The sequence below is a fragment of the Canis lupus genome, chromosome 5 (assembly GCF_003254725.2).
Source record: "Canis lupus dingo isolate Sandy chromosome 5, ASM325472v2, whole genome shotgun sequence".
Taxonomy (NCBI): Eukaryota; Metazoa; Chordata; class Mammalia; order Carnivora; family Canidae; genus Canis; species Canis lupus.
Window position 1 is genome coordinate 76,242,637 of NC_064247.1, and position 21,031 is coordinate 76,263,667.

Consider the following 21,031-nt stretch of genomic DNA (forward strand, 5'->3'; position numbering starts at 1 on the left):
GAGTTGGTAGTTATACTATCAAAATTGTCAGAGGGCTTCAGAAAAGTATGAGTCTATTATTTTTTATAGGGGAAAGGTTTGAAAAAAATGTGTTTTTCTCTTTTCACCATAGTTCAGATTCAGAGAATTCTAATGGCAAAAGATGAGATTAATGATTGGCTTCTCCCAAATCATAGCATAAATTAACTGGTAGAATAGGAATTGAATTAACAATTTCATAGTCTTACCTGGTCAGTTACTTTCCTTACTATGTGAAAAAAGAAAGCTGAATATGAAAAAAAAATTGAATTTTGTCATAAGTAGAAACTGTTGCCTTAAGCCAACACGCAGATGCATGATACTTTTGTCTGATCTATTTTGGTGGCGGTTAATGATGTAAACTATATCTACTTAATCTTAAATTCTAAGGCAAGGATGATTAGTCATCTCTGGAAAAAGAATCTGCTGCTTATCTTTTCTGTTTTTGTGTTTCTGAGACTTATGTATAATTCTATTAGGGTATTAGTGAAACAAGGAAAAGATAACTTGAAAAGATAACTTACATTTATAGGAATTTTCTTGTGTTTTTTAGTTTTTTAAGATTTTATTTATAAAAAAAAAAGATTTTATTTATTTATTCATGAGAGACACAGAGAGACGCAAGAGACACAGGCAGAGGGAGAAGCAGGCTCCTCGCAGGGAGCCTGGTGGGGGACTTGATCCCAGGATCCTGGGATCACAACCTGAGCCAAAGGCAGATGCTCAACCACTGAGTCACCCAGTCATCCCTCTTGTGTTTATTTTTAATTGAGGCACTACCCCTAAGAGGGCAGGGGAACAAAATAAAATCAGAAAAACTTAGAAATTTTTAATGGCCCCAAAATGAACCAGTAAGAGACTCTATCTTATCTTTTGAGAGTGCAAGAACCAGGATGGGGAGGGAGAGAGAATCTTCAGCAGACTCCACACTGAGCACAGAGCCCAACAAGGACTGATCTCATGACCCTGAGGTCATGCATAGCCTGAGCTGAAATCAAGAGTTGGAAACTAAACTGACTGAGCCACCCAGGTGCCCCAAGCGACTGATTTAAACCAGAGAAGCCAGCTTCCCATTCTTATACACTGTTTCTTTGTCTGGAAAGCGGGGATAATTTTAGTAACCAGTTGAATAAATTATTTTGATAAGTCATGGATAATGAGATAATTTATTCAGTGGAAGAACTTTTGGAAAGAAAGGTATTAATGCATACTCTTCTGAAACTTCATTAACTTGCTCTTAGGCCAAAATTATCCCATATTTATATTTTAAAATGTGTATTTGCTCATTTTTAAAAAAGATTTTATTTTTAAGCAATGTCAAAATCCAACTTGGGGCTCAAACTCAGAACCCCAAGATCAAGAGTCGCACGCTTCTTTGGCTGAGCCAGCTGTGTGCCCCTGTGTATTTGCTAATTTTCAGATAAAGTTTAAACATTAAAGTAACAGCTAAAGGTTTTTAGTAAGTTAATTAATTAAATAAAATATTCTAAGGTATCTTAGTATGTCCTACGTTTTTATTTTATTTTTATTTTAAAATCCATCATGGATTATATAAATTGGTTTGTGTATATGTGTCTGAATTCCTTATGTTTTTTTGAATTCCTTATGTTAATGGCATAATTATCTATCAACATTTATGGTGTTACAAGATTCTTTTTTATTATTTTTATTTTTTGTGTTATAAGATTCTTAATCAGACAAATGATGCGGAGTAGACATATAGAGTGTACAGTACTGTTCACAACTAAAATGTGTATATTTTAATTCACAATGTTTTATTTTGTGGATTTTATTTAGTATGTATTATAGAAAGGGTAGGTCTCATTTAAATACTTGAAGCTTGGGGATTCCTGGGTGGCTCAGCGGTTTGGCGCCTGCCTTTGGCCCAGGGTGCAATCCTGGAGTCCCGTGATTGAGTCTCACGTCGGGCTCCCGGCATGGAGCCTGCTTCTCCCTCCTCCTGTGTCTCTGCCTCTATGTCCATCATAAATAAATAAATAAATAAATAAATAAATAAATAAATAAATAAATAAATCTTTATAAATACATACATACATACATACATACTTGAAGCTTTTTTCTTGTATACTGAGGTAAAAATAAGGAACATAGAAAATCCAGGTAGATGGGTTAAAAAAAAAAAATTCCTTGGCACCAGAAGCAAGATTTTTAGAGAAAGAGCAACCCAAAATTGACTTTCTACTAACCATCCTATCTCCATCTTCTTTTTTCCTTTTAAAATTAAAACAAAAATATGTTTTCTGTTATTAGAAATCATCTCTTGCTTCTGAATAGGTATATAAATTGAATATATTCACCTAATACAGAGAGCCTTTCCCCAGTCAAGTTCTGTGATATAAGTAAGATTTCTCTCGGAAAAATGATGTTGTAAGATTTCTCTTGGGAAATGCTTGCCTGCTTTTTGTGGCTCACTTAGGTTATTCGGTCTGTCCTCTTTCTGTAGTCCATGAGGCATTTCATTTGTATCACATGTTAGAATTTAAAATAATATCTTTGAAACAGAAAATTTCCTCCAGTCATGGATCTTTATCTGCTCTATTTCTGGTGTAGACCATTTAATGATTCATAGACCTTTAATCAAAGCCCTGGATTTTAGACGTTAAATTTCCCAATATTCTCTGAAGAATAATTGTGATCATCAAAATTTTAAAGATACTGTTGTAAGAGTGTATTTGGAAGAATTATGGTAGTGTACCTCTGGACCTCTTTTGCACTGATTTATACTACCTGTTTACAGTTGGCTGTCAAGTGATTTGAAATAATAAACCCAGATGAATGCAATATGTTTAAATTGAATTGTCAAAGTCATTGATCTTGCTTATTTATAAGTTGACCAGTTGGCCACAAGTAAGATTTATTTTCACAGAATGAATCAACTTGAGTTTGATGTGATATGAGAAGTGCATTGACTGCCAATGGTGGGCTAGAAACATTTCCTGTGATTGAAAAAAAATGATTTTTAGATGGCTATTAGCCTTGGTCTATTTGCATATTCAAAGATAACTGGATCTTGGGATCCCTGGGTGGCGCAGCGGTTTAGCGCCTGCCTTTGGCCCAGGGCGCGATCCTGGAGACCCAGGATCGAATCCCACGTCGGGCTCCCGGTGCATGGAGCCTGCTTCTCCCTCTGCCTGTGTCTCTGCCTCTCTCTCTCTCTCTCTGTGTGTGACTATCATAAATAAATAAAAATTAGAAAAAAAAAAAAAAAAAACAAAGATAACTGGATCTTAACAGTTGGATTTAAATATAAAGGCTCTTAAGAGCCTTAAAACTTGAGTGAACAAAATCAAAACTTTAATCCTCTGATATTTACTTAGAAACAGCCTAAATGAAATTGAAAATAGGTATCACTTCTGGATTTGTTTATGGATACTAGATGGAGAGATGAGGGTAAGAGGCAGGCAGAAATTCCACACTTATTTGGGCTAATAAGCAAACTTGATGAAGTCCTTTAAAACTGTTCTTTCCATTGGGATAAGATTTTTCGACCATAATTTCCTAAATTAATTTATGCCTTTACTACACTTTAACTAACGTATTGAACTATCTATCTATTTATTTTAAAGATTTTATTTATTTATTCATGAGAGACACAGAGAGAGAGAGAGGCAGAGACATAGGCAGAGGGAGAAGCAGGCCCCACGCAAGGAGCACTATGCGAGACTAGTTCCCAGGACTCCAGGATCACGCCCTGGGCCTAAGGCAGGCACCAAACAGCTGAGCCACCCAGGAATCCCCATAATTGAACTATTTAAATTGAAGTTGCCTTCCTGTAGGTAAGAGTCTACAGATTTATAAACTTAATCCTGGAGTTGAGGTTTAAAAAGAAAACCTCTATTTATTTTATTTCCTTTTTTTTTTTTAAAGAATTTATTTATTCATGAGATACACAGAGAGAGAGAGGCAGAGACACAGGCAGAGGGAGGAGCAGGCTCCACGCAGGGAGCCCGATGCAGGACCTGATGCGGGACCCTGGGACCATGCCCTGAGCCAAAGGCAGATACTCAACCGCTGAGCCACCCAGGTGTCCCTATTTCCTTACTTTTAAGATTGATTTATTGATTTATTTTGGAATTAGGGCAGTACAACGTTAATACTCTTCTAGAAGTATAATATTTATTGTATGCTTACAGTGAGCACTCATAGGTGCTTTAATATGTTTTGCCTTACTCATTCCTACATATGTAACAAATACTCCCATTTATAGATAAGGAACTTTAGGCTTACAAAAGTTAGATAATTAGTCCAGCTAGTACCTGAAAGAACCTAAATTTCATCCCAGTTCTCTCCAAAGTCTGTGCTGCATAACCAGTCCTACAGACTGTATAGTAATTAATGCTAAGAAATAGCTGGGAATGGGGCACCTGTGTGGCTCAGTGGTTGAGAGTCTGCCTTCAGCTCAGGTCATGGTTCCGGGGTCCTGGGATCGAGTCCCACATCGGTCTTACTGCAGGGGACCTGCTTCTCCCTCTGCCTATGTCTCTGCCTCTCTCTGTGTCTCTCTCATGAATAATAAATAAAATCTTTAAAAAAAAAAAAAAGAAATAGCTGGGAATGTCCTTTGTTTCCATTACTTGAGGTGAATGTTCTTTACATGAGAAGTAATGCATATTTAAACCATTGACATACCTTATGAAGTGTTTTAAAACAGTAATTCTAAAAGGACCTGCAACTGTTCCACATATCTCCTTTCACTTCTCCCAGCAAATGACTCCCTTTCTTTACTTTGACGACTCTCTGTAACAGTATTTCCCCTTCCTCAGAAAGATAGTATTGTTTTATGGAATGATTTTTTTTTAAAGATTTTATTTATTTATTCATGATAGAGAGAGAAGCAGAGACACAGGTAGAGGGAGAAGCAGGCTCCATGCCAGGAGCCTGACACGGGACTCGATCCCGAAGACTCCAGTATCGCGTCCTGGGCCAAAGGCAGGTGCCAAACTGCTGAGCCACCCGGGGATCCCCTGGAATGATATTTGATAGGCAACCACTTGGAGTCAAAATATGTTGCTTTGTAGTTTTCCATGTATTCCAACTGAAGCGTTGGGAGTTGGGACTTATTCAGGTCATATGGGGATCATTGGCTCTGTTGGAATACCATTAAAAGTATTTTCTTGGTCGTTTGTTCTTTGCGCTTTGGTTTCAGAGTCAAATCAGTTTATTTATTTTTTTTTTCAAATAATTTTATAATAGAAAATTACCACTTTAAAAATGCAAAGATGTGATTTGGAGATTATGAACAATTGTAAAATATTGCATCTTTATTAATGTTTACATTAATCTATCAATATTAAAAAATCTATCAATATTTCCCAAAGTGTTTAATTGATAATCATTTCAGCATTTATAGTTTAATGCAGTGGTGATTGTTGACATATACTTAGTAGTACCTCATTCTGTCAACTCTAGATTGATGTTATCTAAGTAAGAAAAAAATGTGGGGGGATCCCTGGGTGGCGCAGAGGTTTGGCGCCTGCCTTTGGCCCAGGGCGCGATCCTGGAGACCTGGGATTGAATACCGCATCGGGCTCCTTGCATGGAGCCTGCTTCTCCTTCTGCCTGTGTCTCTGCCTCTCTCTCTCTCTCTCTCTTTCTCTCTCTGTGTGACTATCATGAATAAATAAAATCTTTAAAAAAAAATGTGGGAAACTTCTAAAGATTTTATTAGTTTACATTACGTACATTACTAATGTTTGTATACACCAGAAGATTCAGTTTTTAAAATAGTCAGTTGAGTTTTTCCAGTGGAGTTATCTCCTTTGGACCCTGGTATACTTTCCTAAATTTCACCAATCTGTTAATAAAGCAAAGCTGAATTTATTAGAGCTTAATATAGAAAGGAGAATACTACCTTGACAGGAAGAAGTCAAAATTGGGATATTTAGATGACTTTGAAGTCTGAGATCAAGTGGCTTCAAACGTCTTTTATTTTTATTTATTTATTTTTTAAGATTTTATTTATTCATGAGAGACACACAGAGAGAGAGAGAGAGAGGCAGAGACACAGGCAGAGGGAGAAGCAGGCTCCATGCAGGGAGCCCGACGTGGGACTCGATCCCGGGACCCCAGGACCAGGCCCCGGGCTAAAGGCAGCGCTAAACCGCTGAGCCACTGGGCTGCCCCAAAGTGTCTTTTTTTTTTTTTAATTTTTAATTTAATTTTATTTATTTATGATAGGCACACAGTAAGAGAGAGAGAGAGGCAGAGACACAGGCAGAGGGAGAAGCAGGCTCCTTGCACCTGGAGCCCGATGTGGGATTCAATCCCGGGTCTCCAGGATTGCGCCCTGGGCCAAAGGCAGGCACTAAACCGCTGCGCCACCCAGGGATCCCCCAAAGCGTCTTTTAAAAAAGGGAACTGATTGTGATTAGACAAATTTGTGATACGATAATTTAGGATTGGTGGACACTTCAAAGTAAAGATCTTAAAGCAATCCATGATACATAAATATAAAACATAAATATGTTTTTAAAAAGATTTTATTTGGGATCCCTGGGTGGCGCAGCGGTTTAGCGCCTGCCTTTGGCCCAGGGCGCAATCCTGGAGACCCAGGATCGAATCCCACGTCGGGCTCCCGGTGCATGGAGCCTGCTTCTCCCTCTGCCTGTGTCTCTGCCTCTCTCTCTCTCTCTCTCTGTGTGACTATCATAAATAAATAAAAATTAAAAAAAAAGATTTTATTTATTTATTCATGAGATACAGAGACATAGGCAGAGGGAGAAGCAGGCTCCCTGCATGGAGCCTGATTCACAACTTGATCCCAGGACCCCAGGATCATGATCTGAGCCAAAGGCAGACGTTCAATCACTGAGCCACCCAGGAGCCCAATACATAAACATGTTAGATAAGGAAGTTGTTTGCTCAGGTGATAAGACTCTTGACTCTAATAAATTAATGTATTGGGAATTCCCTGAATCAAACAATGAAGTTATTCATTGATTTACAGTTGGTCTTTCTTGGACAAAGATTCCCTGAAATAACCACTATGTCATGTTTAGCATAGGTGGACTACAGTCTTACCTTATCTTGACAGAGTTGGTCTTAGTTATCAGTCCCTTCTTATGGTCCTTCTTCAGCCCAGACTGGAGAGTGAAACATTATCACCTAGAAATATGATCAATCCAGATGTAGACCACTATTTTAAAGAATCATGGTTGCATATCCAGTTTCTAGTAGTAGTTATTTCATCTGTGCATATATCAGCTTTTCTTTTCTTATTATGAGATGTTCATTTGTTTGTTGGAGCATCTGATCCATCATTTAAGACTCTGGAGATTATGTACACTGAACCTCCAACAGGAGAGAGATGATGATCAGAGTTTGTGGTTCATTTCTAAGCCAGGAGCCTAGTGGACAAATTAAAACAAGAGAACAGATCTCATTAACAGTACACAGAGCCTATAGATCTATGTATGGGGCTATCAGCCTGATTACTTAATTTCATGATTTCTTTGTCTAGTTCCTGTTTCGATCTGTGAACCATAGCATGTAAGATTTCCCCAACTTTCTGCGTACTTACAAAGTGTGTTTGAAGAGGATTGAGGATAGTAGCAAACAGTCCAGAATTTCTATTGAGTAGTTAAGGCTTCAGATCTCAAATTGAGGCCTACTTCTTTCTTTTATTGGTGTTTTATGATAAATATTCATAACACAAAATTTACCATTTTAAAGTGTACATTTCAGCTCTGAGGCTTACATTTTCTCTTTCTTGAGAGAAGTTACCAGTCTTATTTTTTTTTTTTTTTTTTTGGAGGAAGAAGGGGACCAGAGGACTAGAATGAACCCTGATTCAGCATCAGTTTACCAAGCTAACAAGTACCTGTCCATTTTGCTGTTAGTAACCAACAGGCTTTTGTATCACACATCAGTACCAGTCATTAGGGATTACCCAATGATCAGTTCCTTTTTTTTTTTTTTTAAGATTTTATTTATTCATGAGAGACACAGAGAGAGAGGCAGAGACATAGGCAGAGGGAGAAGCAGGCTCCCTGCAGAGAGCCTGATGCGGGACTCTATCCCAGGACCTGGGATCACCCCCTGAGCCAAAGGCAGACACTCAACGGCTAAGCCACTCAGGCATCCCGTCCAATGGCCAGTTAACCAGAATATTCCTGTAGGCTTGCTAACTTTTAATATATAGTTTTGTTGTCATTCAAAAGAAGTTAGATGCCAGGTAGGAGAATATAAAGTGGAGAAATTATCAAGTAGATAAATGGTTAGAGCTGATAGGGAACCAGAAGATTTACTTAACATTAAGTAAAAGGCCTATGACCATGAGACAGGTATTAAATACATACCATCTTTTTTATGTGACAGTTTGACTACAGACTATCTCCTGAAAATGGTCATTAACTGTTGTTTCACTGGAGGCAGAAACCTTTCCTAGATGTGACATGACGGAAGATTTTAGATTTGGGGTTTAGAATGGAGTTATAAGAGGCTAAAAAAGTTTGGGTTCTTGTGTTGGGGTGCTGGTTTTGTTTTTGATATTTGAAGGATTATATTTGTTTTACAGCTGTGTTTTCAAATCTCAAAACAATGCTCAGGTATGCTAGGTTTTCCCAGTTCAGTTTTCACACAGATTTAATTTTTTTCTGGATTTGATAGCATTTATATGGAGCCTTAAGATTTTCATTCAGTTAGCAGATGATTCTGTGACATTGAGCAGATGACTTCCCCATTTTGGACTTAAGTGAGGGGGGGTGGCAAATGGTACAGGGGTAGTTGGGGAAGTAGTTTTGGACTACCTCAGTGTTCAGTCTGCAGTGCCTCAGACTGTCGTGAGGAGTATGGAGGAAGTTCCCCAAATTTGAAAATCTCTCGGATGTTTTGCTAAATTATGCTTTTAATTCTTTGACCTTCTGATGATTCTGTGAGCTTTAGGACATAATATCCTTTATAGCTTTTGGTCAGGACTATGTACAGGAGTTTCTACAGGTTCTGATAGCTGTATTTATCATTATCTTTAACTGTATTCGGATTTTCTTTTTATATTAGCCTGCTATTTTATGTTTACCTTTCTCCATTTCTGCTGTTGTTCAGTAGGGATTACTTTTGCCCATTCAGTTTTTTGACAGGACTCTCTTTCAAGAAGAGACTATTTGTGTAAAACTATTTGCTGCTTCTCTGGCACTTTTCAAGTCCATTGATGCTGAGGTATGAGGTACTGTTCTACTTCTGTTGTAACTTATCATTTCCATATTCATATGGTCTTTATCTCTCTCATCTAACCTCATGTTTGTCCTTCTGCTGGCTCCTGCTTCAGAACTTACACATCCTTCAGAATTACCCAGTTATTCTCTTACTCAGATGGAAGGCCAGTCCCCAAATCACAGCTCGTCTTTTGAGAAGCACAGTCACTTGACTGGGTTATACAGTTCTGCGCATGCTGGCTGCTCAGCGCTATTTGCTTCTCTTTAGGCCAATTAAAGTAAACCGTGCACTAGCCACTGGTTGGTATGGAAGAAATGGGATATTTTTAGATATTTGAGTATGGTGCATAAGAAATTATATCTCATTTTGGGGCCCTTTTTTGCATCTTGTAATTAAATGCATTTTTTTGTTTTATCTTTTCAAAAGTATAGAAGTAACATAAGTCAGAATAGAGGTACTGAGCTACATTGACAGAATCATTCCAGGTTTACTGGGTATAAACATTAATAGTATTAAGTCAAATGCCTGTAAATTTTCTATTTTAATTTCCCACTTTGCATTTGGCTGTAGTAGCTATTGCTTTGACAAATTTGGACCTGCATTTAGCTGTTCCAAATCAACTGAGATGACAAATAAAGAATATAAAGGATGCCATATAAAAGTTGATATTCTGTTCCTTACTCATACCATGTCTTTCGAAGAGTTTTGATTTCACCTCTCACTGTAACACTCCCAAAGAGTTGACCATTTGGGGAAAACTAAACCATAAAATGGTTAATGTGCTTTTCTTAGAATAGAACTACCACTCTGGAGCTCTTAAGAGGGCCAGATTGCTAATTGCCATGTCTCAGAGAGTATAGATTTCTCATACCTCCCTCCTCTGTCCCCACTGTCCCTTTGAAATAGACTGCAGAAGAGAAAGAAAATAGAGAAATATGGACTGTATCGTCAGACGCCTTTAGTGCCTCCATCATGAAGATGTATTCCAAGTATTTTCAAAAGTGTCTCTTTTTAAGTTTAAGCTGGGATTATCTTTGATTTTTTTCCATTTTGCACAAAATTCAAAAAGTATAGTGAAAATACATTTTTAATGTATTCTTTCAGAGATAATATGTACATACAGTTAAATACGTGTGTCATGTATTTTTGAGTTCATATTCTTTGCATGAATTATGGCCTACTAGAAAGCAATAATGTTTCTTTTGAGGCTTAAATGATTGGATTATTTGCAGAGAATGAAAGGCTAGTACTCTTATATTTGCAAAGGCTTCATCTACTTGTAGTAGCTCCATGAGGTAGGTAAAGCAGGATTTATCTCTGTTATAGACATGAAATTTAAAGCCTAAAGAATAATGTGACTTGATCAAGGGTGTTACACAATGAATATGCAATGGAAGTAGAATCACAACTCTTGTCTTTTGGCTCCTAGTCCAGAGTTCTTGCCTCTGAAACATGATGATATAAGAAGATCTATTATACTGTGTCTGCTTTTATGAGGTATAAAAAACACTATGAGTAGCTATTTTAGAAGAATTTTGATACCATGTTTTTGTAGTAGCAGTATAGTAGTAGTATTTACAGCTTCATGGTTCAGAGCAAGTATGGCTTTGTGATGAATTCTCTACAAAATAGTTTATTAATGCAAGCTACTTTAGACTGAATGATAATGCTCTAGGTGTCACTCTGATAACATAGGCTCCAAACTGACTTTATCCAGGCAACTAGGCAGTGAAAAATAAGGCCTTTTATCCCTTTACAGCTGTGTGCCTGCCATGGCTGGGAGCCAAGCTGATGGACTGACCTGTTGAACATTCTTTCCTTTGAGGTGAAAAGGGAATCTGGCCAAGTATTTGATAGAATGCTTGACTGTTTCCTTCACCCATCAGTGAGGTCAAAATTGTTCCCACCATCACCAAACTGCATTCTAGATTTCTAAGTCATCTCCTACGGAGAAAAAAATGAGTGATAGGAGTAACTTTTCCCTCCCTGATGATTCTACGCTCTCAGGCAGAAGATTTAGTCCCAGAGAATCTCATTCATTCACAATGGGGAAATGAGACAGAATATTTGTAAGGCCGTAATTGGATTTTAAAATGCTTGTCATTATAAAACAATCCCTTCATTTCTTGAATATTGGGCAGTCCTCAGTAGGAGGTTGATGAAAAGGTTGGGCTCTTATGTGAAAAGAAATAAACTTCAAACATTCCTTTGAGGATAGCCTATCTCTTATAGTTTATAGGTATCTCTATTTCTAATTCATATAGTGAAATAAAGGGAAAATAGGGAAAGAGTTCACATTATTTCTTATGGTAGAGAAACTACATGTTTTTGTAATTTACATTTTTAAAATAAACTTTAAGATTTGTAAAACAATAATCCTATGTGTGTCATTTTGCCATAATGTGATTATGAAGTTTTTGTTCAATAAGTAGATTACTGTATCCTTATTTGGTATTTTCCATTTCCTGTTCTGGGCAGAGAAGATGATAGATTATATTAATTTTATATGTTTCCATTTAATCAGTTTAACTAGTTCTAAAGTTTTCTGTAAAAAATATATGTAATTTGACATCTCAGAGTAAATTTTGGGGCATGGATTCCATCCATCTTCATGGATATGGATTATTCGGTTATTGAGTCAAGAGTTGCTCAATTTGTTGTTGTTTGTTTTTTGTCAGCCATTAAGTTCAGTTATTAGCCGGATTGCTATGTGTTTTCGTACCTTGAGGATCAGAGTATAACTTCACTGAAAATGAATGAATTAGTACTTGACAGAGCTGAAAGTCTTGCCAATATTTATGTGTATGAGTCAAGTATGCTATCTGAACCAAAAGCAGAACTATTTGCTAATTCCCACTATAGTGTGTATGTTACGTCCTTTTACTTTATTAGAACTAAAGGGTATTGAAGGTATTTTTCATTTTAAAGGTACAGATCAGTCTTGACCTCAACATAGCCCCCTTACTGCCCTGTACTTAAGTGAGACTATCCAAGAAGCAGGGCTCTAATTTGTCTGTGTGTGTGTGGGGGGGGGGTGTCTTTTTTTAAGATTTTATTGTTTTTTAAGAGAGAGAGTGTTAAAAAAAAAAAAGAGAGAGAGAGAGTGTTAGTGGGGTGGAGGGACAGAGGGAGAGATAGAATCTCAAACACACTACCCACCAAGTATGGATCCTGACAAAGGGGTAGGGGTGGTTTCATCTCATGATTGTGAGATCATGACCTGAGCTATCAAGAATCTGACACTTAACCAACTGAGCCACTCAGGTGCCCCTGTCTGTGGGGGGTCTTCTCTTTTACCCCTTTTAAAACTCAAAATGTTCTTAAAAAAGAAACTAGTATACATTATTCTTTATTTGGGCTTGCTCCTCTGTGCCTAAAGAAGTGTCCCAGGGAGTGGTCTTCATAGATGCTTGGGACCAGGATAATGGCAAGGAGTTTTTCTGTCTACCACTGGCTGTGCAGCCAGGTGATCCTGGTGCTGGCCTGTCAGACAAATTGTCCATGAGGCCCTGAGATTGGTTCTGTGTGATTGATACTGACAAACATGCCCACAAATTTTGTAACAGGGAAGATGAGGAAACTGTATCTTCAGAGGCCCTGAAGGTATTGAGCAATAAAAAATACAGGAAGAAATATGCCAAGTGTGGACTGCCACTCTTCTGCCAGTCCCAGGAAGCATGCTCCTGTGACTTTTACTGTGAATGGAGCAGTAGTCAAGTTTGAGGTTTTTAGAAAACGGATATTTATGCTCAGAAACAAGAGTCTCCTAAGAAGTGATAATGACCAAATAGACTAAAGACATGGGCAAGTTCAGCTCTGATACTGTGTCAACTGTGGATATGGAGGAAGAGGAGATTGAGGCTAGGGAGCTAGTTGCTGACTCCTGCACACAATGCTAAAACGACTGAAAAACAACTGGAGCACAAAGTCCTGAGTAAAAGACAGCTGCAAGAGCTGGCTCTACTGGAAGCCAAGAAAGCAAAAATCAAGGGAACTTTCACAACCAGTTCAAATGATCAGCACCTTTCTTCGAACCCATACTGGAGGCAAACAGTTAATCAGGAGGAGAAAGAACTTTTTCAGGACTACAGGATCTGGCTCAGCAGAAGACTTCACATTGCTTCCCATTGATTCTCCTGTATTCAGCAGGATCTTTGCATCCAGATGATCTGCTTTCTAGGGATGGATTTTTCTAAATCTTTCTGTATATGGATCTTCTGTACTATTTTTTGTCTATTTGGTGTAAACTTCTTCAGCTGTGTAGAAACCCTATGAATAGATCAGTGCTTGAGTATCTCCAGTTTCTAAGGTAGCTGTTCTTATTCCTTCTTCAAAACAAAAATGTTTGAAGATTTGAAGAAAAAAAAAAAATAGTGGTGACAATACAGTATTTACCAGCTATTACTCCACCACCTCCTGGGGAAGCATGTAGGTAAATAACAGTAAGTTAAATTACTACTCTCTGCACTATGTTTAGCATAACATATTAATTTGGATTATGGGAAACCAGTATTGGATCAGCATTGAGATTTTATTAAAATTTGTATTTTTCTCACCATATATTAGAAGGCATTAAATACATAAGCCTGAGAATGGCCACCATAGGGTTCTTCACCTTCTCACTCAGGTCTCTGCCCTCTGCACAGAATGTGTTTTTCCAATTCCTCCCACACCCTAGTGTTCTTCTGGCTTGCACAGTCCCATCTCATTTGGCTCAGCATACACACAGCATCACATCACCAGATCACAATCTCCTTTTAAAGCTCAACTCAAATGTGCCCTCCTCCATTAGACCCCCTCTGACTTTCTTTCTATCATCCTACTCACTGGCGGTGGGAAGGGACTTTTTTCATTCTTTAAAATATCAGGCCCTCCCCGTCACCCCAAACGCCACTCTTTTTGTGGTGGTTACATATAGACTCATGTTTTGCCTACCACACTAATTTACTTGGGAGCCAACATCTATAATCTGTGTCTCATACCCTTTTTAAAAAATCTCCCACTGGACCTTTATTGTAAATCCTTTTTGAAAAGATGGTTGAATGTTAAAGAATCCCACAAAAGCACAACTCTTTAGTAAATCAGACAGAGCATTGTTGGAGGGTACAAAGCCTATATTGATCACTGTCCTTTTGGATGAACAGTACTTAGTAGCAATCCCTGGATACAAATGAGAAAAATTAATTCTTACTGAGCCAGAATAATGCACTAACAGGTTACGAATCTGACAGAGAGTTAAGATTTGGTGCACTTACTTGGGGAAAGTTTGCCGAGACTAAAAGACTGACTGTGTTTGTTACCAACTATATTATGTTCCATTTGCTTTTTTTGGTGACCAGGAGGGGGTTGTTTGAGTCACGTGAACAAATGAATTGCTCATATGATCGGCACTTTACTAGGTTCTTAATGAGTAAACTCCCAGAAGAAGAATCTCCTACTACTACTACTACTGCAGGAGAGTGTTTCTAATTACAGGCAGACATTCTCTTGTTGTCCAGCCTTCAGATTGTTGCAAGGCCCTAAAAGCACTGGTATTGTTGACATTTTTTGTTTGTTTTCTCCCAGATGATTAATAAACAGAATCTGTTTTCGTTTAATTTAGTGCCAGGTGTGATCTTGTGGGTAGTTCGATCTGACTGTAGAATGTTCCAAATTTTAGACACAATCCATCTCCCAGGCATTTCTGTTCCAGAAACTGAGGTAACTTCCAAGTTAGTTTTGTGAATCCTTTCATTTCTCCTGCCAGACTCATTAACTCAGCCTGTTCACCTTGGGAAAATCATAGTTCAGACTTGTACTTTCTGTAAAAACCATCCTCTTAAATGAATGTGATAGCTGACTTAATTGAAAACCTTGAGACTCAAGTTTTTCAGTAGTTTATTCTGAAACCTGTTTGTTGTGCTTTGACCAGGAGAGAATGATTAAGATAAAGCACTAGGAAACCCATAATCATAATATGCAAATTACCTACATTAAATGACATGGAAATCAGTAAATACCTCTATTTCTGTATTCCACATCTCAAATCTTATAGACTCCTAAAGCTGCAGATAATCTCAACCATCATAGACCACTGTTTCTTAATTTTTAGGTGTCTTATGGGTCTTTCTGAGATCATGATAGCAGCTGTGAATTCCCAGAAAAATATACACAAAAGTTTATATTCAGTTTCAAGACAGTTTCATTCTTAAAGTCAGTTCATGATCCCAGGTGAAGAAATCCCTTTTCTGCCCTCCTCAGGGGTCTTGAGGAGTTAAGTGATACACCCAAAGTCATACAGCTTTTGTAGCTGAATATTTCTGTGAGTCTGTTGTCCTTTTTCTACCATTGTATCCCTTTAGTTAAAAACCCGTTTTGGGGGATCCCTGGGTGGCTCAGCGGTTTGGCGCCTGCCTTTGGCCCAGGGTGCAATCCTGGAGCCCCTGGATCGAGTCCCACGTCGGGCTCCCTGCATGGAGCCTGCTTCGCCTTCTGCCTGTGTCTCTGCCTCTCTCTCTCTCTCTCTGTCTATCATGAATAAATAATAAATAAAATCTTTAAAATTAAAAACAAAACCGTTTTGGGGATGCCTAGATGGCTCAGTTGGTTAAGCATCTGCTGTCTGCTTTCTGCTCAGGTCATGATTGAGCACCACATCCTGCTCAGTGGGGAGCCTATGTCTCCCTCTCCTCCCACTTGTGCTCTCTCAGTCACTATCTCCATCTCTGTCTCTGTCACTCTCTCTCTCAAATAAAATCTTTTTTTTTTTTAAAGCATTTTGAATTACAGAGCTTAGAGGAAGGACTTGTGGTTTTAAGCTTTGAAATCAACTATTCGTCTTTTGCTTACCCCACGAGGAGATTAAAGTACAGTAATACCCAAAACATTTAAATCATTGATTCAAAAAGGCCAAGTGAACTACGCTAACTTTTGTTATAACTTCCTGTGGTTATTGTAGGGCCGATGTGGATTTTGTAGTTGATCTAATTACTCCAGCAGTTTCTTAGCAGGGCTGCCTGCATCTAAATGTATCATGTAGCTGTCAGATCATTCTAGAGCACCTGTTCTGTTTATTCATCCTGTCTTTCTTTTTCTTGCACTTCCTGAAGACACACCCCCACCTCCCACTCCCCACCCCCTGCTATCGTTTTGCTTAGTCTGACCTGTGGAATCTTTTTTGGGGAGGTATGAAGCTGAAATCATCACAGTGAACATTAGTTGCCATTCATTATCATTATTTAAACTCTAGTTTTGTTGTGTTCTACAAGTACGCTTTGATCACATTACTGAGTTTCTCTGTATTTCAATATCTTCATCTATAAAATTGGACATAATACCATTTATCTTGCAATCTGTCCTGTAAGAAATGAAGGTAGCACTTAGCTTAGTTAAGTGCCACATTTTCCCTTTTCCTGCTACCCATGACATTCCTTTTTGGAGTTGCCAGGCAGATGTGTCCAAGCGCACAGTGCTTATCTTCTTTACAGTGTTACTGCCACATTGCTTGTTCAGCACTATCTGAGCTCCTTCTCAAGTTTAGTCCTTGCTGTGTTGGGTTGGGTCATGTCACATTCTTTTCTTTTTTCTCTTTCCTCTATTCATAATAGTTTCTTTATTGATACTAATATATGCAACTTCAATCTTTTCTATAAAGTTTGGTCATTAAATTAACAGAAAGCCTAAAATAATAATAGTAAATTAACAGAAAGCTGGGCAGCCCGGGTGGCTCAGGGGTTTAACGCCACCTTAATCCCAGGGCCTGATCCTAGAGACCCGGGATTGAGTCCCACGTCGGGCTCCCTGCATGGAGCCTGCTTCTCCCTCTGCCTGTGTCTCTGCCTCTCTCTCTCTCTCTCTCTTTGTGTGTCTCTCATGAATAAATAAAATCTTAAAAAAATAAATTAATTAACAGAAAGCTATTTATGAGGCTTTTCAAAAATTTTTCTCCTCCCAGTTCCATTGCCAAGAGGACAATTACTTATTTCCTTTTTTTTCCAAATTTTTAAAAATTTATTTATGATAGTCACACACACAGAGAGAGAGAGAGAGAGAGGCAGAGACATAGGCAGAGGGAGAAGCAGGCTCCATGCACCGGGAGCCCGACGTGGGATTCGATCCCGGGTCTCCAGGATCGTGCCCTGGGCCAAAGGTAGGCACTAAACCGCTGCACCACCCAGTGATCCCACAATTACTTATTTCCATGAGGAAGCACTTGATGTAAGAGAACCTTCTTTTTGAAGTTCAGAATTCTATCTCCAAAGTGATGGAGAGTGGCTAATAATATAGCAAAGCTCAACTTCTAATTTGAGGTTCCACAGTCGAGGAGCCAGCTCTTTGTCTCTAACTTGAAGGGATGAGAGTGAGGAGAGGTCTCCTAAATTGGTTGCAAGGAAGGTTTCAGCTCTTAATCCTCTGTCTTGATCATGTTCTTTTTTATCATTTGAAAAATTACTATATATACCCCTAGTATTATAGTTATTTATAAAATATTAATTATTCTATATATTATAAAAACATGAAAATATAAATTAAAAAAGCTTTTTTAAAAAAGAGATTCTTTTATTTTCTTCTTGAGCCCTAGGGATCATCTAACCTGCATCTTCTTTGGAAATCATTCTTTTGTCTAATCTTTCAGGCCTGTCTCAAGTCCCTATTCTTACTTAATTTCTTGACTTCACCATTTTATCTCTACAACTGGATTGTAAACTACCTGAGTTAGAGACAGTATCTTATCTTTCTACCGTATCCCACAACAATGCTTTGCACAGTTTTGGGTACATCATGATTATCCGGTATTTACATGTTGATTCATCTCTTGGCATCATTTCAGAGTATTTTTCATTGATTGTTAACAAAAGCCAAAAAAGGGCTCAGTGGTTTAGCGCTGCCTTCAGCCCAGGGCCTGATCCTGGAGACCCGGTATTGAGTCCCACATCAGGCTCCCTGCATGGAGCCTGCTTCTCCCTCTTCCTGTGTCTCTCTCTCTCTCTCTCTCTCTCATAAATAAATAAATAAATAAATAAATAAATAAATAAATAAATAAAATCGTAAAAAAAAAAAAAAAAAGCCAAAAAAAATTCAGCCTTATTCTATCTTAGTAATTTTGGGTTTTATTCCCCATACTATTCATCTTCTAAGATTAAAGATAATCAAGCCTATCTGCGTTTATAGTTTTGCAGAAATAGATATATACTATGTCTGATGAAGTGATTTGATTGGGACATTACAGGAATGGCACAGTGATGAGAATCAAACCTCTGTCAGCACCCACATCTGTTTTTGGTTCTTGAGATTTTTGTCTTTTAGTGTCTTATCAAATGGCTGAGTGCTAAACCATCGCGTTTTCTCTTTATACTTCTCTAGAGTTACTTTGTGCTAGCATTATTCATGTTCCTACTGTTTGGGTATGCTACATTTTATATTTTACAGATAGGTCTCTGTTCAGTTCCTCTGAACGTCACTATGCCCTTTGATTCTAAAGACCCTTTTATATTTCTGAAATTATTTGCAATTACATGTAGAAATTCTTCATAGCTGTTCAGCCTATGAGTCTCAATGGCTTAACATTATACTTTGTTCTTATGGCATTCCTACATTGGCATCTCTTTCTGGAAAGAGACATTAAAAAGAAAAAAAATAAGACCAGTTTTTCAATTACAAATTAAGTTGACAAAAGAGACAAAAACTAAACACTGGTCTCTAAATATGCAGTTCATTTGTGTCTCCATGCCTCACGTCATTCCTTCATAAAAGGCTGCAATACTCTACTTACTAACATAATCCACTAAATTAGATTGTAGCTGTTATCAATTGCAGTTTAAAGGTTTTAGAATTTTTATTACTTTATTTGCTTGATAGGTATATTACTCATTTTTTTTTCTTTGTAACAAACTCCCTCAAAATTCAAGTGTTTATAATGACATATATTTACTTTTCTTACCCATGGCTCTGCAGGGCAGTTGGGATGGCTCTGCTCTGGGCTCCAGGTTAGGTTTAGGTCTGCTCCACATGTCTCTCCTTCTTGTACTAGCAGCTATCTGGATGTGTTCTTCTCTTGGGGAATGGCAGGAGTGTGGGAGTAAAAAGCTAAACGGGCCCAAGCACATTTAAAACCTCTTCTTTTGGGATCCCTGGGTGGCGCAGCGGTTTGGCGCCTGCCTTTGGCCCAGGGCGCGATCCTGGAGACCCGGGATCGAATCCCATGTCAGGCTCCCGGTGCATGGAGCCTGCTTCTCCCTCTGCCTGTGTCTCTGCCTCTCTCTCTCTCTCTGTGTGACTATCATAAATAAATAAAATTAAAAAAAAAAAAAACCTCTTCTTTTATGTCTATGTAAAATCCCGTTGGCCAAAGCAAGTCAGAAATCTAGCCCCATATCATTGGAGCAGAGTGTATACTTGTTGCACAGCTTGAGGTTGTGCAGAGTTACAGGGCAAAGGTTGTGGGTATCAGATGCTATTAGAGAGAAGTAAAGGGCAGCCTGGGTGGCTTAGCGGTTTAGTGCCTGCCTTTGACCCAGGGCGTGATCCTGGAGATCTGGGATCAAGTCCCATGTCGGGCTCCCTACATGGAGCCTGCTTCTCCCTCTGCCTATGTCTCTCCCTCTCTGTGCCTCTCATGAATAAATAAATAAAATCTTAAAAAAAAAAAAAAGTAAAAAATAGAAATAATCCAGTCTACCACTGTAGGGAAGCAGGCCACTAAAACAGTCATTAATTTACTAATGTAGATCCTGTGAACCATAGACATGACAACACTGTTTTCCATAAGTAACTTACATATTATGTAAATACCTTATTTTGAAAATGCTCCAATGCTCTGAATTTCTTTACAGAATGCTCCTTTTTTAAAAATTATTATTTTTTTAAGTAGGCTCCACACCTAAAGTGGGGCTTGAACTTATGACTCTGAGATCAAAAGTTGCATGCTCTACCAACTGATCCAGCCAGGTGACCCTCAAGAATGCCCCTTTAATCCAAAGTTATTATTTAGTAGAAATGAATACTGGTAGAGATGATAGTGATATTAATTGGCTTTTTTGCTTCCTTTGAGAAAGAACAAAAATTGCTAATTGATTGGAACAAATTTGAGAGATAGATAAAAATGGAATAAGGTAGAAAACTGCCTAAACAAAATAAAGCATTCTTTTTTTTTTTTTTTTAAAGATTTTATTTATTTATTCGCAAGATACAGAGAGAGGCAGAGACATAGGCAGAGGGAGGAGAAGTAGGATCCATGCAGGGAGCCTGATGTGGGACTCGATCCTGGGACTCTGGGATCATGCCCTGGTCTGAAGGCAGACGCTCAACCACTGAGCCACCCAGGCAACTGGTAAGAGATGTAAGATAAGTGCTTGGAGTTGAAGTGGAGGGAACAGAGTGAAGCTAGCTTAACTCATAGTCTGGAGGCTTATTTCTGAGACTCAGAAAGCCTCCCCAGAAAGTCATTAAAATATGTTTTTATTTAGACAAGTAGGGGGACAGTCCACAGGTGATGTGTTGTAATCTCATGATTACCCAACAATCTAGTGAAAGTCAGTTTTAATATTTTATAAGTAAGTACAAAAATGAGTTTGTATATTAGTGTCAATGCCCACTAAATTCTGCAATGGAATTAATAGTTCTCTAGAAAACCTTTTCTTTCTGAAGTGATGCTAATAGTTGTGGCTGCTTAACTTGTTAATATTTACTGTTTTCTTTATTGCCTCGTCTTTCTCCTTGAATAGAGACATTTTTATTTTGAAAACGGCACCTTTTATTAACTGCATTGGTAATATTTCATAGATGGTATGCAAAATTCACTTGCTTTGGAATGTTATGGAAACTCAAAGAAAATGTGTGTCTTCTTACAACTGTATCTTTT

The 21,031-nt window shown here is 38.1% G+C and overlaps 1 protein-coding gene and 1 pseudogene across 1 annotated transcript in view; both read left to right on the plus strand.

Moving 5' to 3' along the window:
• Positions 1-21,031, plus strand: part of GLG1 (golgi glycoprotein 1) — a 147,836-nt gene that overhangs the window by 69,363 nt on the left and 57,442 nt on the right. The window lies entirely within an intron of this gene.
• On the plus strand, positions 12,536-15,098 carry LOC112646644 (STING ER exit protein-like; annotated as a pseudogene).